General features: G+C 41.2%; 1 long non-coding RNA gene across 1 annotated transcript in view; it reads left to right on the plus strand.

Annotated features, from left to right (window-relative positions):
• LOC311597305 overlaps positions 1 to 10,534 on the plus strand; it is a 33,251-nt gene extending 22,717 nt beyond the window's left edge. The window contains exon 3 of the long non-coding RNA XR_014779179.1: positions 10,182 to 10,534. This is a non-coding gene — a long non-coding RNA (uncharacterized lncRNA). The remainder of the gene's footprint in view (positions 1 to 10,181) is intronic.
• Positions 10,535 to 12,554: the final 2,020 nt, after the last annotated feature.

A 12,554-nucleotide genomic window follows, 5' to 3' on the forward strand; every position in this document is an offset into this window, starting at 1 on the left:
GAACAAATCATCCTGGGCTCACTGACTCAGCTTACAAGCAAAAGTTATTTCAAATCAATATTTTTTTTCTAAAGTAAAAGTACATGAACATTTTCCCCAAGGAAAATTTTAGGAGAGAGAGTTTTAGGAGAGAGAATTCCTCAGATTGTAACTTGGATACACATTATTTGTAAGCACGTACATATTTCTGTGATTCATACTCTCTAATTCTTTTCTCCTCAACTTTCTTCTGTCTTAAAAAAAAAACAAAACCAAAAACAATAAACAGAACTTGTTTGCCTAATACCTTACTCTCAGTCCCATTGAGGTACCCATTTCCAACAGGAAACCCCTCAAACACAGCACACAGGGATAGTTCCAAAACGTGTGTAATCAACATTGTCATACAGTTACAGAGGACGATAACATTATAAAGCTTATTCCAATTAACAGTTTGCTTTAGTAGATTTAGGCTGTTTGGATCAATTGTACTGGTACGATTAGCTGAAACAATGGCTCAAGATTTTGAAAAAATGCATCTCACAGAATCAGAAAACTTCAAAAGCAAAATTTAATTGACGTACTTTGCTGTAGAGATATATGAAAGAACGATCAGTAAAAGACTTTAAAGCCAAAGAAACGCTGTAGACTTAAGGTTATGTAAACAAAGATGGGATAGAAACCCAAACGAAAGACATGAGTGAGGCTGAAGAGATGGCTCAATAGGTTAAGAGCTCCTGCTGCTCCTACAGAAGGCTCAGTTTCCTTCCCTGGCACTCACATGGGGGCTCACAACCATCTATAGCTCTGTTTGCAGCAGATTCCATAACCATGTCTGGCCTTGTGAGCACTGGGCACACAAAAGGTGCATAGACACACATACTGGCAAAACATACATACACATAAAAATAAAAATAAATATTTTTAATAAGAGAAGAAAACAATGTTGTTAAATACCCACTCCTTTTGTGTTTTCATTTTTTTTTTAAAGCAAGCTACTTGGAAATCATCTTGGTTGGTTAACTAAGGTGGGAAGACCATCTTGCCTGTGGGCAGCATTATTTCTGAACAGTGTCAAATGGAGAAAGCCAGGCGAACTTGCGTTGTTGATGGCTCTGTTTCCTGAGTCAAGCTCCTGATGCCTTGTCTTCTTCACAATGGCCTGCATGTGTCAGAGTCCTTTATCACAGCAACAGAAAAGAAACCCAGACAGCTCTGGTTACGTATCTTCAACCATTGCCGAATTAGAGATTTAGCCAAATCTTAGAGGCCAACCCTTCATAGGAGAGTGACGTTAGACAGATTAGAAATGGGATCCTATCAGAGAGAACACATTCTTGGGACTCCAAATTGAAGACAGGCAAAATGTCACTCTTGTGGCCTCCTTTAGGTTCTGTGACCACGCCCAATTCCCTGTCTTGAATGCTCTCTGCAACTGCTAAGTCCCTCTTATCCTAGAAGATTCAACTCAAGCTTGTCCTGGCTCCTTAGACCAAGTCCTGCTCCTAGTTACACACTCTAGATATTATTCTCTGGAGAATCCCTCAGTATGTTAATTAGGTGACTAATGAGCACCTATTTATACTTAAGAATCTATTACTCTTCTTTGGCATGGAACATCCCAGACAGAAAACGCCAGCAGTACAAGCTGAGTGTTGCATCGCAGGGATACTGCACCACCCTGAGTACCCTACGTTCTCAGTAAACATTTGTAAAACAAATACAATTATATTCATTTCCATCTCAACTTTAAAAAAAAAATCTCCCTTTTAGGCCAGAGTTAAAAGTTGTTTCCTCAGTAAAACATGTCGTTCGACTATCTGACATTTATATTGATTGTTGTCCTTTCATTTTTTTACAAGCCAGAGTGGCTGATTTTCTGCAATGTCATGTGACTAAGTCTCACACTTTTTTTATTCATCTCTCCAGCTAATACATGGATTCTTTGAAAATAAACAAAATGGCCGTTCATCTTCAATATTTGAAACACTCAGCACAGGGCTGGTAGACAGCAGATGCTTAATAACTGTTGGTTATAGGAATGCGTGATTGCCTGACTCATGGCTCCTCGGACTCACGTTGCTGTCCAAAGGGACTTTTTTATCCTTGCTACTCTTCCAAATATTGGCCCCTCCCTGATGACAAAATGCCTTTATGGACTAAAGTCTTTTCTTCCTGCTTCCAATTGGACACTGTCACTCCTAGTGAGGGAATTCATTCCCAGCTTCAGAAACCACCAGCCAAGGAAATCTGAGGTTATTGCTTGCTGAGAAAAATAACATCAGAATAGATGAGGTCAGCCTAACGGCTCTGTTACACTTGCCAACAGGACTATGAAATTCAACGAAACACCCGCTTCTTCCTGTACCCACCCAGACAGCCAGACCCTCAGTGTCCATTGCTCCTCCCTGCAGGCTGGCCAAACACTACATGGACACACACACACACACACACACACACGCATGCACGCACACACGCACATACCATACAAATGGGCTTGAACTGTTTAATTAATCCTTCCCATGTATCTCTAAGGACAGCTGAGGCCTAAATGTGTTTCTGGTACCAGCTTGCCATGAACATCTCCAAATCCTAGGAGAGGTGGCTGGCATCACCAAACTAGCCCTAGTGTGTAGGCTCCTCAACCACTGGAAACTAGCCATGTGCACCAAAACGTGCCCTGAGGGGCTTAGGCTGTGACCCACTCATCTTTGTCTCAAAGCCTTGAGAATGTCCTCCAGTCAGCTCCAAGTTTAGGAAAACCCATTTTTGACATCAGATCACAAGCCTTGCAGAAGTCTCCAGAGATAGCAAACGATAACGTCAGTCCTTGTCCCCTGTGCTGACTGGGTAGCCATGGAGTTCATACAATCACAACCAACAATAAAAGGAAGGTGAGTCTTGATAGCCTAGTTGAATCCTGCATTTTTCAGCTGAGGAACACAAAGACCAGAAAAAGAAACTTCACCTGAGGTCACATTGTCTTAGTCTTGAATTTACTGCCTTCGCTGCTTCATTGGGATGTCACATTTGAGGGTAACTCTATAGTCTGTCCAGAACTATTTGCAGTAGTCCTGTGTTTCATCTGCTCATATTGTCATTATAAAGTGCCACAGACTGAGTGGCTTAGACATTTATTCCCATAGTTCAAAAGTAACTCTGCTCTTGGAGAGGGTATCTCACCGTGCGCTCACATCGTGAAGAGAATAAGCAAGCCATCTGGTGTGTCATCTGACGAGGGTACTAATGAGGCTCCACCTCATGGTCCAGTTTCCCAAAGGCCCTATCTCATTGCAGGTTAAGACCTTAATTATGAGTTTTGTGAAAACAAAAACATCCAAGTCATAACTTTCTGCCTTAACTCAATGACATAGCGCATACTTTGCTCTTTTCCAAAAAGAACCCAATCATGTTTATCTTTATAAAAGTGAAAAAATTCTTGCAAAAATACAATGTTTTAATTAATTCTTTGAGAACTCCAATTGTGGGGTGTGTGTGTGTGTGTGTGTGTGTGTGTGTGTGCATGAGGGCAGGTATCCACAAAGGCCAGAAGAGGGCATTGAATGCTCTGGAACTGGAGTTTCAGGAATCTGTAAGTCACCTGATATGGGTGCTGAGAACTGAATTCTGATCTTTTGGAAATTCAAGATGTGCTCTAAACTGCTTATCCATCTCCCGTGCCTCCTCCCTCTCTTTTTAATAATAAGCCACTAAAACTGTATTCAATTAGTGCTGCCCATATACACAGGACCATCCACCTGAGTATTGGTCCACCTACCGAGGAGCACACCTTTAAAGAAAATTTACTTTCTCTCTCTCTCTCTCTCTCTCTCTCTCTCTCTCTCTCTCTCTCTCTCTCTCTCTCTCTTTCTTTCTCCCAGAAACCATCAACTGTCAATTGCTTCTCAGGGTTGGGAGCTCATGAGTCCCTCCTCCGTTCCATGTTTGAATGCTGATTGGCTTGCTCTTATTCCGGTTTTGTATGGGCAACCTCAGCTGCTGAGAGTGCAGCCATCCTGACATGCCCAGAATACATTCTTTTGTCTTGATCCTCTGTGACCTCTAGATTTTATAATCTTTCTGCCCCACCATCTTCCATAATAGTCCCTGAGCCTTGCAGAGAATGTGCTATGGATGTCCCATTTATGGCTGAGCACTCCCCAGGCATTTATTCTCTACAGTTTTACCAGTTGTGAGTCTCTGTGTTAACAGCTGACCACTGAAAATGAAGCTTTCCAAATGAGGCCTGAGAGATGCACTAATCTATACACATACGAATACAAATTTAGAGGCAGTTTGATACTGTGTGCATTTAGCAACATTATAGTAATAGATTAAACCCAGTGGCCTGTGAGCTCCCCAGGCATTGGTTCTTGGCTAGTGTTACACAATCAGGCATGAGTTCTGTCCTGTGGAGATGACCTTAAATTCAATGAGAAAGCATTGCTTAACCCCATAAGATTCATGCCACTATTGCATAAATAAGCATACATTGCCAAACAAATTGTTATTGTGGTTTGCAGTGTTCTCAGCTAGGTAAAACTGCTGGGCTTTCCCTAGGCAACCTACCCAGCACCTTGCTGTACTGTGAAAGATAGCTGGAGGGAGAAAGCGTCCTCATCAGTACCAGCTTGGTTTCTCCAAGTCTCTTCAGCAAAATGTCTGGTGTCTTCACAAATAAGACCTTACCCTTAAATTCTGATGGAAAACTGAGAGCAACGGCCTTGGTGTGTATTGTTTGGGAGCTCTCTGGGACACCTCTGACCTGACATTAGTTAGGTATTCCATATCTGGAACTTTTAAGTTGGAAACCTATGGATTATCCCCTGTGTATGTTAACTCTAATTAAACTGTTATGTATATACATATTTAGGAAGCCGATAGGCTAGTAGGTTTTCATATGGCTTTTCCAAGCATCTAAAGTGTTAGTTACTTTTAGGAAACCAGTTCGTGTTCCTTGGAACTTCCTTGGGAATACTGAGTGATACTTGGAAAAAAACCTTTGGACTCTGTGGTTGTAACAGTCATCACTCTAATTACCACTGCTTATCCACAATGGGTAATTCCAGAGACCCAGAGGGACACTGGTCATAGAGAAAAGAAATAGAAATATCCAAATCACAGCAGTTTTGACTGCTACAAATTATGAGTACATACAAAAACCTATTATTTCATATGCTTCCTAAATCTGTTTACAAATAAAAGCTGCACATCAGAATGTGATGGTAAGACCTTATGTGTGAAAACATCAGATACTTTTGTTGTCGTGGGACTGATAAAAAATGCTTAGGTGGCTGAATCTCATGCTTATAAGCCTCTTACTTAGTAGTTAGTGTTTTGTAGTTTCCATGTGTAAAGGACAGTTGGGAAATTTTGCTTAAATTCCACACTGAGTCAGGAACAGCTTCTCACACTAGAGGTGATGGTAGAACAGAATAATATAAGGGAAGCCAGGTCATATTCCTTGGAACGTCCCTGGAAATACTGAATGATGCCTTGGAAACAACCTTTGGGCTCTGTGGTTGTAACGTAGTCATCACCCGGGTTACCCTGCTTATCCACAGTGGGTAATTCCAGAGACCCACAAGGAAGCTGGTCATAGAAAGGTGAAATAGAACTATCCCAATCACAGCAATTTTGACTACTACAAATTGTAAGTACATTTCTGTACTGAAAGTGTTTCTTAGCAGCCTCAATCCATCCAGGGCTTGAGCTGCTCTGTCTGCCTCAGTTTACCCAGAGCTATGTATTCTTCTGTTTAACCCACCACTTACAGTCCATGAAAATAGAAATGGGTCCTTCTTCTCCTCACTTTTCATCCTTTTCTTAGACCAATTCTTTCATCTTTCTTTTATCTTAATCAGTTTTTTGTGGTTCCTGTCTTATCTGACTGATGGGTGGCCACTCGTGACAAACCTATAGATGTGCAAGATGAAAGGTTGCTCATGACCATGAGGTGAGAAGCTCTGATTCTCTCCCCTTCATTTATGTCCCTGACCTCCCCCACACTTTGCTCTCTCCTTATATTAAATCCTATATAAGAAGTCATTTGAAATCAGACTCAAATCTCTGGCTAGAGACTTGAGATCAGAGAGTTTCTTTTTTCAAATGAATTCATTTTTTGACAATTTGCTCAAAAATTAGATAACTAAAGCTGCGTGTGTTTATTTCTGGGTCTGCTAGTATATGTCATTGGTCTAGATTTTTTACTATGGTTCTGCAGTATAATTTGAGGTCAGATATTATACTTCCATCTTTGTTCTTCCTGCCTAAGATTGTGTCCTATTTTCATTTCTGTTGCTATGGTAAAATATCTTGACATATATGATCTACCAAAATTAGGTCAAGAACACATAAGCCACTTACTTACACAGATATATAATAAGACTGAAGTACTAATAAATGGGTACAAACATCAGGACTGAAAAGACTTATTGTTAAATTCTACCAAACCTTTAAAGAAAATACAGCACTCATGCTAACAAAAACTGTAGGAGACAAAAGGTTTATTTGGCTAACAATTTTAGGTTATATTCTATGTTAGCACAATAGTCAAGAAAGCTAGTTACATCCATAGCCAAGAACAGAGAGAAGTAGATAGATATGCACTCGCTTGCTTTCTTATACACAGTTGAGTTTCTTGCCTCTCATTTGATTCTGGGCCCCTACTCTAGAAAAAAATGCCATATACAGTGGGCTGGATCATCCCACACCAATCAGCTGAACTAAGATGACTGCTCCCCACAAATATGCTTACAGCTCAACCTAGTGCAGATAGTCCTTCCCTGAGTCTTTTTTTCCTAGGGGATTCTAGATTGTGTCAAGTTGGCAATTAAAACTGAACATTACGGATTGCTTTGATTCTTTGGGGGGGACTCTGTGTTTCTTTGTGAATTTTAAGATTTTCTCTTGAATTTTTTTTGAAGAATGTCATTGGAATTTTTATGTCATTAAACTGAATCTAACTATAATCAGTTTTTAGTAATATAAGCATTTTCACAATGCTATCTCTGCTAATCAGTAAGTATAGGAGGTCTTTCCTCCATCTACTGTCTTCAGTTTCTTTCTTCAGTGTCTTAACCCCTAGGACCAAGTTACAGATGGTTGTGAGCAACCATGAAGGTGCTGGTAATGAAACTCGGGCCTCTTCAAGAGCAACACATGCTCTAAACTGCTAAGCCATCTCTCTAGCTTCCCAAGGATCATGGCTATATATCTTGATTACTTATTCTTTTCATTTGTCCAAATGCTTTTAGTAAGAAAGAAAAAAATCCAGAGGACCAAGAAGAAAAGCACTCCAAACATAAATAGGCAATTTATGTAAGATATATATCAGAGTTCAATAATTATTGACTAGATCAGCATCTATAAACATTAGAGAACTGTATAATAGAACCAGACACACAAAGTTACACAGTAGCCATGAAGATGAGCACAACTGAAGGCTTGCAAGCATAAGTTGGAAGACAAACTGGACATTTTTTTAGCCCTTTGAAGAAAGGGGCTATTGAAAATACACACTGCTTTCTTTTTCGGCAAGCTCCTTATTGGTATATACAAAAGTTATTGATTTGGGTGCCGGGTGTGGTGGCGCATGCCTTCAGTCCCGACACTTGGGAGGCAGAGGCAGGCAGATCGCTGTGAGTTTGAGGCCAGCCTGGTCTACAAAGTGAGTCTAGGACAGCCCAAGGCTACACAGAGAAATCCTGTCTCGAAAAACAAAACAAAACAAACAAAAATTTACTGATTTTGTATGTTCATGTTGTATCCTGTCACTTTGTATTTTATTCTCATGTTTATTGAGCCTTTATATTTATATATACTTATATATATAATTTTTATACTTATTGAACGCTCTGTTCCATTTGTCAATGTGTAGTTATTTTCTTCATCTCTTCTGGCTAATTCTGTCTGCAGGCCAACCTATCATGCATCACGATAGCCATGCCAGCTTTTTTGGGTTTCGTTTGTTTAGTATATTAACTTCTAGCCTTTTTTTTGTTCAGGTTTTGTCTTTGCCAATGAGTTGTGTTTCTTAGAGAAATCAGCTGAGCCTAGTATTTTAATCTAGACAGATATTTTGCATCTTTTAGGTGGATAGTTAACACTGTTTATATTTAGTATTATTACTATGCTAATTTCTGGGGTTTTTTTTTTTTGTTGTTAATGTGTATCAGTTGTTCTTCTCCTCTGCTCACATTAGGAGGATGCTGGTTTAGTGAGTTGGATATGCTTGAGCTTTTCCTAGTTCTCCTTTGCTCATTGATCTCAGGAAATTTACTCTTTATTGTGCTCGCATGATTACCAGGGTCTTCATTTTTTTTTTGCTGGTGTTTAGAATTCCTTCTAGGTAGCACTAGAAATTCTAAATTGGCATTCATAAACTACCCCTGCCTGTGCATGCATGCCTTAATATGTCTCTTATTGTCCATCAGTTTAAAGAGATAACTTGCTGGGTGCAGCAATCTTGGTTGGCAGTTAATTGCCTTTGGAATACATCCTTCAATGCTTCCCTGCCCTTAGTATCTTTGTTGAGTTCTGGTGTGTTTGCATGTGTGTAGTTGATGTTTTTTATTTATAGTTTTAAAATTACTTTTTTGTTTTATACTTTTGTATGTTGATTATAATCTGCCACAGAGAGGTCTTCTCTGGATATATATGGCTCTCAGTTTTGCCTGTGCTTATACTATTTCATTTCCTACATTGATGAAAATTCCAGCTGTACTTTCATCAAATAGATTTTCAACTCCATCTGCTGCTTGTGGACTATTAGTCTTAGTCTCTCATTCTTATCTTAAAATTCTTGGAAGGTATGGGTGGGTCATATTCATCTTTATTGATATTCAAATATCATGTATCTCTAATGTTCTTTAGTCTGTTTGGTCTAAGTTATTGGTGATGTTTTCTTCTATGGCTTTTATTTGACTAACAGATTTTCTTTTCTAAAAGTTCCAGTTTTCCAAATTTTCTATTTTCTTGCTGAATCCATGCTAATAACATTCTTATCCACGTTGTTGACATTCTTCTCTAGGTCCTGAATTAATCACCTTACATTATTGATCTGTGTCCCTTGGAAGTCACTGATGTTTTTCTTAATTGAGCCTTTTGAAATGTAGATATTTAATATGAGTAATTCTGAATGCAGAACGTAGAACATTGTTGGAAACTCAGATCCTTTGCTGTATTTATTTTTAAATGCAATTTGCCTTTAAAAGGTAAGTCATGTTTGGGCAATAATATTATTGAGGTGCCCAGCTAGCTCAATGTACATCCCTATACCTAAGGCACAGGGAGCATCTTAGAAGAGGGGCTGGAAAGATTGTAAAAGCCAGAGGATCAGGACTTAATTGAACATTTTTACATGTAAATGTTTGAAATCTTCACCTATCATTTTTCTCAGCTTAGTATCTTTGGATCTCGTAATTGCTTTGGCTTTCCACATTCCTTGTGTTTTCTGTGGTGCGATTTGTACATCTTTTGGGATGGGTATCTTTTTTAATGTTATTTTCAAATCTTCTTATTGAGCAGCCTTCATTGAGGGCTTAGTCCCCAGAACCAGCTGGCGGGGGGGGGGGGGCAGAATAAACCATTACTACCACAGCAACAACACCAAACCAAATCAGATATAGAAATGAACTTTAAATGTACTAATGCCAGCTACTATGCATCTGATTACCACTGGGGTAAAAACACAGTGAAGGTTTACAAAGTTTTTAAAAGGTAAAAGTAGATATAGTAATACTTATATTCAAGTAGATCATAGAGATACACTCACAGTAAAGTGCCTCATATGAAGGATGAAGAGCTAAGTTTGAATCCCTATCACTCATAAAAGGGGGGGAAGGAATCCAGGCATGGTTGTGCACATCTGTAACTCCATCATAGAGCAGGGGTGTAGGTGGGTGTCTGGAGTTTGCTAGTCAAGCAATCCTAGCAAATTGGTTAGTGTCAAGGTTAGTGAGAAGCTCAAAATACTAATGCAGAGAATGATTAAGTAAGACACCTGATGTATATATATATATCTATACGATAAAAAAAAGTGTAAAAATTATATAACCACAAAAAGATGAATAAAATCTGATTGGTTTCTTTTGAAATTTGATTAAGATAATGGTAAGACTACAGTATCGTAGTTACGTTAATTACCAACTTGACAGAATGTAGAATGTCTTGCCACTGGGCTTTTGTGCTTGCTCCTGAAGGGTTGGCTTGACTACGCTGATGATGGCGGGAAGAGCCAGCTATGGTGGATGGTACCATTCCCTGACTTGGATCCTGCACTATACAAATGGAGAGTGGAAGCTGAGTGGCAGCAAGGATCCATTGCTTTGTCTCAGAATCGGTTGCTCTCCTGTGCTGCAGTGACTCCAGGGGGACCCATGCTGTGCACCTGGAACCACTTGCCACCATCTTTACTTTTGCAGCCTGGAGGCCAGACAGGCTCTCTCTTACTCTACAGACTCTTCACCTGTTCTCGGAGTGGCTAATCTCTACCTGCGGGTGTGGAGAGCTGCGAGGTGCTGCCCCTTAACATGGCGCAGGCTTTCGCCTTCCGCCATCCGCCATCCTGACGGTGAGCACTCTCTAAGATAAACAGGTCCTTATATGGCAAAAGGCTATGCAAGGGTAACTGGTGATCTGTTGACTTGCAGTCCTGCTCTGACACGGACCTATGAGGAGGTGGCACCTGGCATGAGCTGATTGGCCCTTGAATTGTACTTAAGCTTGGCCCTTCCTTTCTTCGGGGCCATTCCCACTGAGCTTAATCCTGAGTAAAGATCTCGAGAAGAAGTCTGGTTGTTGGTGTCTTATTTCCGCTGCACGGTGCGGCGCCGACAAATGGTGGCCTGTACGGGGAGCTTAAAGTCCTCGGTACGTCAGACTTCAGAACTCCTGATCTACAGGGCGATCAATCGGTAAGTGTCCAGTAAATTAGGACCCGAGTGTAAAGGTTCTCAGGTTGAGACAAGTTTTTCAGTCCGCAGTAAAGCGGGGGAAGGTTCTCAGGTTGAGACAAGTTTTTCAGTCCGCGGTAAAGCGGGGGACATTCGGAGACCCTTTAAAAATGGGAAATTCTTCGTCATGTCCGATCAAGGCGGCTCTGGAAGGGCTGCTGAAAACTAAAGGCTTGGAAAGCAATTAAAAGAGAGCAGGTCCGAAAAGGCCTCCAGTGAGAGAGGAGAAAAGAAAGAGGGACGTCTGTATCCTGACTTAAATGATTTATTGACAGACGGGGATTCTGATAGGGAGACTAGCTCAGAGGATGGTGAAAATATGGAGTAAATGGAAAAAAGGCTTGAGAGACTCCTGCTAAAAATGGAGTCGCTTGCACAGAAACAGCACAAGGAGGGTAGGAGGAAGAAGAAGGCGGAAGAGGCCGCGCCCAAACAAGATAATCTGCCATCTTGGCGCGCCTCGGAACTGGCACCGCCACCTTATGTGGACACTTCCCCTTTATCAGCACCACAGGGGAATTCTCATTCTCTGTGCCCAGAGGTTTGGAAGCAGGCTCGTGCCATCTTCCCAGTGTTTGAGGATGCCAATAATCAAAGATACCATGAGCCCTTGGATTTTAAGGAGCTTAAAAGCCTGGCAGAATCGGTTCGAGCATATGGCCTCCAGGCATCCTTTACACAGGCTCAGTTAGAGAGACTAGCAAATAAGGCTATGACACCATTGGACTGGTTCAGCACTGTCAAGGCTTGCCTGTCCATGGGACAATATTTAGATTAGAAATCTTTCTTCCAGGCAGCAAGGCAATGCCTCCTTTACTTGGAGCAATATAGAAGTATTTGAAAATTCCACAAGGCTCTCTGCTGGAGGCAGGAATATTGGTTTCTCCTCCACACCTGTATGTGTGTGGCCACCCTTTATTTGGCTTGTGTTTAATGACTTTCTCAATAGGCTCTCCTCATTATCCTGTACCAATCAGTCCTGCTTACAAATGTCAAGTTATCTTACAGGAAATTGGTCCAAAAACTTTGACTCCTTAATGACAGAGCTGCGTACTGCTATCGTCACTGTGAATTCCACTCGAGTGGACATTACCACCACTGAAGGCCTCACCTCTTGGATTCAACAAGCGATGCATCATCTTAAGGAGTGGGCGGGTATTGGGGCTTTAGCTATGGCCCTTCTGATTATCAGCTTCCTCTGCCTTGTGTTCCTTTGGCGCTTGGTCATATCCCGAAACAGAGCCCTAATTGCACAAGCCTTCTATGCTATTGAGGCTGGACAGTCCCCTCAGGCTTGGCTGGCAGCCTTTAAGTCCTGATCCTTGTCACGTTCGGGGTGCAAGGCAAAGCACTGCACAGGAGGTACATTATTTGCAGTTAATGGTTTCCTGGAGAGCACGTCTGATTGCATGTGGGCTGACACCCAAAATCCCACCTCCAGAAAAAGGTGTCGGTCGGGTCCAGAGCTAGGCTGGGGCCGAGCCCCTAGCTGAGTTCTGTTGTACATCAGTGGCCAAACTTCAGGGCGCGTTCCGTACATGATCAAGGTGGATAACCTAGGTTATGGGCAGTCATACATCAGTGCCTTCTGGAGATCAGACCTCTACTCTCACCCGTTTT

The sequence above is a fragment of the Acomys minous genome (genome assembly GCF_964271855.1).
Source record: "Acomys minous genome assembly, chromosome: 5".
In the NCBI taxonomy this organism is placed as follows: Eukaryota; Metazoa; Chordata; class Mammalia; order Rodentia; family Muridae; genus Acomys; species Acomys minous.